Source organism: Cornus florida, unplaced genomic scaffold (genome assembly GCF_030987335.1).
Source record: "Cornus florida cultivar Cherokee Brave unplaced genomic scaffold, ASM3098733v1 CherokeeBrave_3.0.0_Hap2_Chr11, whole genome shotgun sequence".
Lineage (NCBI taxonomy): Eukaryota > Viridiplantae > Streptophyta > Magnoliopsida > Cornales > Cornaceae > Cornus > Cornus florida.
Window position 1 is genome coordinate 15247347 of NW_026775581.1, and position 8476 is coordinate 15255822.

At 37.6% G+C, this 8476-nt stretch overlaps 1 pseudogene; it reads right to left on the minus strand.

The window, feature by feature from the left end:
• Window positions 1-7283: 7283 nt before the first annotated feature.
• Window positions 7284-7382, minus strand: LOC132287500 (small nucleolar RNA R71; annotated as a pseudogene).
• Window positions 7383-8476: the final 1094 nt, after the last annotated feature.

Here is an 8476-nt window from a genome sequence, read left to right on the forward strand (position 1 = left end):
ATAAATTAGATTCGTTAATATGATGGAATCCACATATCCGATCGGGACTAGGTTATCAATATAAGACTTAAGCCGCTGACCATTGACTTTAAAAAGATTCCCATTCTTTGGGTCTTACAGCTCAACTACACCATAGGAGAAGACGGAAGTGATTAGAAAAGGACCTTCCCAGCGTGAACGAAGCTTCCCTGGGAAGAGTTGCAACTAGGAATTGAAAAGCCAAACTTTTTAACCTGAAGCAAAAGACTTATTAATGATATGTTTATCATGGAATGCTTTAGTCTTTGCTTTATAAATTTTGGCATTATCATAAGCCTCATTCCGGATTGCTTCTAGCTTGTTAAGCTACAATTTTCTGTTAGAGCCAGCCTGATCAAGATTAAAATTAAACCTCTTTATGGCCCAAAAGACACGATGCTCTAATTCAACTGAAAGGTGACATGTCTTACCGTAAACAATCCGGTATGGTGACATGCCAATTGGCGTCTTATATGCAGTTCGGTAAGCCCAAAGCACATCGTTCAGTCGTAAAGACCAATCTTTGATGTCCGGTTAAACCGTCTTTTCAAGAATATGCTTGATTTCCCAATTTGAGACTTCCACTTGACCACTTGATTAAGGATGGAAAGTCGTGGCAACCTTGTGAGTAACAGAATAGTTAAAGAGAACAAATCGAAGATAACGATTGTAAAAATGAGATCCTCCATCACTTAAGAGTGTTCTAGGTGTACCAAATCGACTAAATATGTTCTTTTGAATGAACTGGACACTGTAGTGTGGTCATTGGTTATGGTTGCGTCAGCCTCTATCCATTTAGATACATAATCCACCACTAGGAGAATGTAAACATAGCCATATGAAGATGGGAATGGTCCCATAAAATATATTCCCTAGACATCGAAGATTTTAATAATTAGAATGGAGTTCAGTGGCATCATGTCCCTTTTAGACATGGCCCCAAGCTTTTGACATCGCGTACAAGACTTGCAAAAGTTGTAAGCATCCCTAAATAGTGAAGCCCAATAGCATCCACTTTGAAGGACTTTAGATGAAGTCTTTTTGGCACTGAAGTGTCCTCCATATTCAAGAATGTGGCAGAATTTCAAGATGTTTTGGACTTCAGTTTTAGGAATGCATCTCCGTATTATTTGATCCAGGCAATATTTGAACAATTTCGAGTCTTCCCAAAAGAAATTCTTGATTTGAGCGAAGAACCGATCTTTCTCTTGCTTAGACCATTTTGATGGAATTTTTCCAACCTCAAGATAGTTAACAATGTCAGCAAACCAAGGAGGCAATATATGAGAAATCTGAAACAGTTGCTCATCCAAAAAGGAGTCATAAACTGGAGAAAAAACTGATTTGTTCTCAATATGAAGCCTAGAGAGATGGTCTGCAACCACATTGTCAGTTCCTTTCTTGTCTTTAATCTCAATGTGGAACTCTTGGAGTAAGAGTATCCGACGAATGAGTCGCAGTTTGGTCTCTTTCTTTGCAAGTAGATGTCTTAACGCGGCATTATCTGTTAAGACAATTACCTTGGATCTAAGAACATATGAACAGAATTTATCCAAGGCATAGACAACTGCTAGCACCTCTTTCTCAGTTGTTGTATAATTCATTTGAGCATCTGAGAGGGTCTTGCTAGCGTAGTAAATAGCATAAGGAGTTTTATCCACCCGCTAGCCCAAAACAGCACCTAATGCATAATCGGATGCATCACACATGATCTCAAAGGGAAGAGACCAATTAGGTGGTTTCATGATTGGGGTAGAAGAGAGTAGTGAACGGAGCTTCTTAAAAGCTTCCAAACATGCTTCAACAAAATTAAAATTAGTATCCTTTTTAAGAAGATGGCATAAAGGCCGAGATATCTTGCTGAAATCCTTGATGAAGCAGCGATAAAAGCCAGCATGGCCAAGAGAAGATCGAATTTGTCTCACCGAAGAGTGAGAAGGAAAGCTATAAATTAATCCAACTTTTGCCTTATCAACCTCAATCCCTCTTTTAGAGATAAATGTGTCCCAAGATAATCCCTTCTTGTACCATAAAGTGACTCTTCTCCCAACTTAAGATCAAATTTGTATCGTTACATCTTTGAAGCACAAGTGATAAATTTTGGAGACAAAAGTCAAAAGAAGTCCAAAGACAGAAAAATCATCCATAAATACTTCAAGAAATTTTTTGACCATACCAGAAAATATGGACATCATGCATCTCTGAAAAGTGGTCGGCGCATTACATAACCCAAAGGGCATGCGACGATAAGCTAAAGTTCCAAAAGACAAGTGAAAGTGGTCTTCTCTTGGTTTTGAGGATCTACAGCCACTTGGTTATAGCCAGAATAACCATCAAAAAAATAATAGTAACTTTGGCCAGCTAACCTTTCTAGGATTTGATCAATGAATGGAAGTGGAAAATGATCTTTCCTAGTTGCAGAGTTGAGTTTCCAGTAATGTATGCACACACGCCAACCAGTGGTGGTGCGTTATCGCACAAGTTCTCCCGCTGAATTTTCAACAACGGTGAGGCCGATGTCACGCCCCAAGACCGTAGTCCGGATTGTGAACACAACACACAAACAATGACAATCTCAAAATCAATAAATATCCCTGCAACCTGTCTCAACCACACATCCACCTAGCTATTTCCCTTTACAGAAACAAGACTGAAAATAAATATGTAAGACGCACATGTTACAACTTTAAAGTTTTAAAGTTTGAAATAACATTTATTACATGCCTGGGATATTCTAAGAAATATAATACAAAACATAGACTATTATGCGGAATATAACACAACAACACAAGCCCCGACTCTGTCTATAACTGAGGAGGAACACCCTCCACACCATCCATGTTATGACCTAAAAAGATGTGAATAAAATAGGAATGAGCAACCACAGCTCCCCAGGAATTGCCTAAAGTGCACTCCTTAATACCTCCGTGAATCCAAACAAAGAACGGATAAAAGATAAAAGGGGTCATACAGGCTCGGGAAACCAACATATCATATGAGATAATAAAATGAAGTGTCATGCAATGCCAATGCCAATGCTAATGTCACTAACACCTCTCACTTCCCAAAATCCCATTTCCGTCACAAAAAGTTAATGTAATCCGCCCAGGGCTGCTCCCTAGTACCACGAGAAGAGAATTGGTCATTTATCACTGATACAAGGCCACTCCTTGTGATCATTTGGGGCCTAGTGACATAATTATGCGTAACCAACTCCTACGTCTTCTCTAGATTCCCATTAACTGCACAGATATAAGGCAACTCCTTTGTCCGGTTTTAAAATCATTTATTCAATCCCACTTTCTAAACTCATGGATACAAGGCACCTCCCTGTTATCCAGTTTTCAAAATCATTTTAATGAGATGCTCTCACTTCCTTTTCCATTCTAACCTTAACCCTATGACCATGCAAGATGAATGCATAATTCTGTCATGTCCCAATGTTTCCAAAACAACAAATCAGTTTATACGCAGCTTGTTACCTCCATCTTTGAAAATTCATAACAATTTCAATTCTAAGTCAAATGAGTGATTCCAAAGCCTAATGAAAGCTTAAACAATTTACTTTGAAAGTGTCAGTTTAGTTTAACAAAATCCCTTCACAATTGGAACTGTTTTGACCTAAAAATTTTGAAATAAAATCTGCCCAGAAACTGATTTCCAGCCTATAGCTTCCATCTTCAAAAATTCATAGTAAATTCAATTTTCATCAAAATTGAGTGAATCTAAAGGCCACTGAAATTTCAAAGAATATATTTTCAAGATAAAATTTTAGTTCACCAAAATATCTTACCATTTAAAGCAGGTTTGATGAGAAAGACTCGGATAGAAACTACCCTAACCCAGAATTTCTAGCAAGAACATTCTAACTTCAAAAATTCGTAATAAATTTATTTCTCAACCAATTTAAGTGAAACAAATTCTCAATGAAAGCTAATTAACTGTATTATCATAATATCAAATCATATCTAAAAGATAAATTACGAATTCATAGGAATTTAAGCAAAACAGTAACATGTAATTTCAGCCAAACAGTTTCAGCATGTTGCACATAATTTCAGTTTAGTTTTGTATACACTTTGCAACTCAAATTGAAAGAGATTTGATGAGCGCTCAAAAGTGCGTATTTAAACCCCTTAAGCTTAGGCATTCTAGTACCCTTATCTATCTTACTTTACTGTTTTAGATTGATTTCGTATTATTTCCATTTTCAGGCACTTATCCCGAAAATAAGCTAACTCAGCCAAATAAGAGCAGAAATGAAGCAATTCTGGGATGAATCAAAGAAAGGAGCCAAGTGGAAGCAAAAGGAAGAAAAAAGGTGGAAATCAACATCTTCGATCGATCTCAGATCAAAGTTCGATCGATCCAACATGATCGATCTCAGCACTTCAAGATGGATCAGAGCCATGATGACATTTTTAGAGATCTCAAAAGTTTGATCGATCCAACATCATTCTTCGATCGATCGAACTACCTTGTCTTTATCCAAATGATTGATCTTATCCAGTTGTACCACCCTACCAACCACTTTTATCCTTTTTCCCAAAAATATCTTCAAAATATCTCTGATTTGTTTTTATCCAAAAAGCGTCGCCATTGAGGATCGATCCAACTTCAGTTCGATAGATCTCAGCCATGTTCGACCGACCCAAGTCCAAGGTTCGATCGATCAAACTTCCTCCAGTGCAAAAAAGTTAAATTTCCAGCTCACAAAAAGTTGTCCTTTATCCAATCATTGGGGAATATTTGTTGCACGACCCCAGCTTATTTTGGGTGTCATTTGATCTACCTATATAAGGATAAGGATTACTTTTTACACCATATCACATCATATCATATCATACCTTATAGAACTCTTGGGGAGGAAGCTTAGAGAAGGAGGAGGCTAGAGACACCATTGGAGACTCTTCATCAACCAAGGAGCACATCTCTACCATGGAATTAGCCCTTGAGGGTTGGAGAAGCATTACCATGAGTGGCTAGACATCCTTTTAGGGCTAGAGTTAGCCCCAAACATGTTTTCTACATCTTGATTTTGTGTATTATTGAGGGATTAGTGTTGTAATACATGTTTTGGCACTTTTATATATATAGATCTTGTTTATTCAATGATTTATGTGGTTTAATGCTTCCAATTGATCATTTCATTCTATCCATATGTCTATGTATGCTAGAATAGATGTTCATGTGTTTGTCTCTATTTCTTGTGTTATTGATGCATGTCTATATGTATTAATGCCATAGATCTATAGATTATCAAAACATTGTGCTTAATGGAATGCTCTTATAATTTTCTAGATGATTCATGCTCATTTCTTGATGGATTGTGCCTCTCCCTTAGCTTAATTAGTTTAATTTCATGTCATTAGCTTAATTGTAGTGTAGTGGTAGCATAGTTGTTAGATAGGAGGACAATCCATGCTTGTTGTTTGATGTTCCATACTTTTGAATGCAAGTAGCATATGTTTCTAACCTTATGGTGTATTTGGCTTGTGAGCTTAATGAAAGGATTAATGACTTGCTAGATATATTGTGCTTTTCACATGCTATTTAGACAATATATACTTAGTTGTTAGATATATTGTGCTTTTCACATGTTGATTAGACAATGTATACTTAATTGGTCACCCTTGTTAGTTGAATCAACCAAACACACACACACATCAATATTGCAACACACATTTTCCTCATTAGTCACTTGTTAAGGGTGTAGAAAAATATTGTTTGGTGGTGACCTCTAAACCCCAAGATCTCTCTCTCTCTTACTTACTCTTTATTGCATTCAATTATTTAGTTTAATTTGCTCTCTAGTTTAATCAACCAACCAACTATTTGTTTGATCACTCGACCTACTAACCCTAATAGTGATTCCACAACCAAATTGGACTCTAATCCCTTGGGACGATCCCTACTCACCCTAACTATATTTTTAGTGATGGTGGTAGTGGCTTTTATAAATGTGAAACTTAGCCCTCGCCTTAATGCACACTCTTATGCTTATGGTGTAGTGACAGACCATCAGTTTTTGACGCCATTGCTGGGGATTAGGCAACGTCGTATTTGTGGAGTCAATTAGGAATTAATACTCTTTTGATTGTGTCTTTACTTTGTTTTTTTTTTATTTTTCTTTTGATTACTTATTTTTTTGTTCATCTTTGACAAGGAGCATTGAGCTAGGAAGCAAGTAAAGGAGCATTCAAGCAAAGGAGCTAAGCAAGAAAGGAAAAATGCTAAAAATTTAAAAAAAATTGCTAAGCTAAGCTATAAATTTGGAGTTGAAGTGCTAAAGGACCTTTGTGAGACTTTCTTTACTCAATCCCTTAGTTAAATCGTCGGCCCGCGTGGAGGCTTGTTTTTAAATTCTTAGATAAATCATGAGCCCGCGTGGAGGCATTCTTAATTGTTATTTGCATCATTGTTGTTAAAGCATAGGAGTATGGGTTAAGTGTTTGTGGAGGAAGATTCATTGAATTGTTGTGAAGTCGAAGTGTTTGTTCATTCATTGTGTTTATGTGTTTTACATTGTGCATGCATGGTCGTAGATCACTAAGACCAACTCTTGTCCCTCTTGATTTGCATCTTGAATCCGTTGTTAGAAATCCTAGGGGAAGAGGAAGTTCTAGTTCTACCCAATCCATTACGTCAATGGAAGGCCATAATGAAGAACATGTGGAGGACCTTGGTCACATAGACCAACAAGGTATCCTTCATCCAAATGTGCATCATGAGAACATTCAAGTACCATTAGACATGCCTAGGCCATTCATTCACCAACCACAATAACAAGGCCAAGTTCCATTTGGAATGCCAAGGCCAATGTATGCTCCACAACCTCCCATAATTCAAGGAAATCAAAATCAAGGTGCCCATGTTGTACCTCAAATTGCTAATCCTCCACTTGCTTTAAGAGATCACTATGTGCCTAATGAATACAATGCACCCACGTGCATTCAATTGCCACCATTTAGAGCACATCACTATGAAATTAAGCCACAAACCATTCAAACACTTCCTAACTATCATGGACTTCCAAGTGAAGAACCTTACAAGCATTTGGATGAGTTTCTTGAAGTATGTTCCACCGTAAAATATACGGACATGCCGGAAGAGGTCTTAAGACTCAAACTTTTTCCATTCACCTTAAAAGACAAGGCAAAGTATTGGTTTAACAATCTTAGGCCTTTTTCAATCACTTCTTAGGCAGAAATGCAACAAGAGTTCTTGAAGAAGTACTATCCGGTTTCTAAGACCAATGCCATGAGAACCTCAATTTGGGAATTTTCACATGGGGATGGAGAAACGTTTCATTAGGCATGGGAACGCTTTAATGAATTGCTTAGGAAGTGTCCACATCATGACATGGCCAAATGGCAATTAGTTCAATATTTCTTTGAGAGTTTATCGGACAATTACAAAGGCATGGTTGATGCTTCCATGGGTGGCTCATACATTGATAGGCATGAGGATGACGTGTGGCGTCTCTATGAGAGCATGAGTGAAAATTCTTTGTATAGAACATTATCATCCAAGAATGGTAGAAATTCACAAGGTAGGAAGAGTGTTAGCTTACATCAAGTCGACCATTCAAATGAAATAGTCGCCGAAATGAAGTCTTTATCTCAAAGGTTTGATCAATTTTTGATTAACCAAAACTCAGCGAACCAAGTATCTTCCTTCCTTAACCATTCTCATCGTGCATCAAATGAAACATGTATGACTTGTTCTATTGTTCTTCATTCTACTTCTCATTGTCCTCATGGACAAGTGCAAAATGAACCTAATGAACAAGTCAATGCAGCTTTTGTGAACCAAGGGAACAATCCTTATGGTACTCATTATAATCCAAGTTGGAGAAATCATCCGAATTTCTCTTGGAAAAACCAAGGAGAGGGCTCAAACCCTTCCCAAAGCGGTTTTTAAGGGAAGTACATTCCACCTCCACTTCAAAACCAAGGATCCCAAGGTTATAGACCTTATCAATCATAAGGGAATCAATTTGCTAACTCTCATTTTCCCAACCAATCGTACTCCCAAGGAAATGCTAGAAGTCCCGCCTTTGAAGAAAAAATTTTAAACGCTCTAGTCACTTTAGAGGCTAACACTCAATTACTTCATTCTCACTCTCAATCCATTGCAAAGCTAGAAACCCAAGTAGGGTAAATAGCAAACACTTTTAATGCAAGAGAGAAGGGAAAGATGCCTATGAATGCCCCACCTAAGCAATAATGTGTTGTGGAAACCCATTCCTCATCGGAAGGCCAAACCATTGAGCATGTTAATGCGGTGACTACCTTGCGGAGTGGTAGGATTGTGGACAATCAAGTTGAAATGTCCAATGAAGAGAATGAACCGGTGCAACCTCAAGTTGACACTCATCCCGTTTCTCATCCCATTCCTCCTTCATTGCATATACATGATCTTGTGAATGAGAAAGCTTCAAAATGTGATTTGAAGA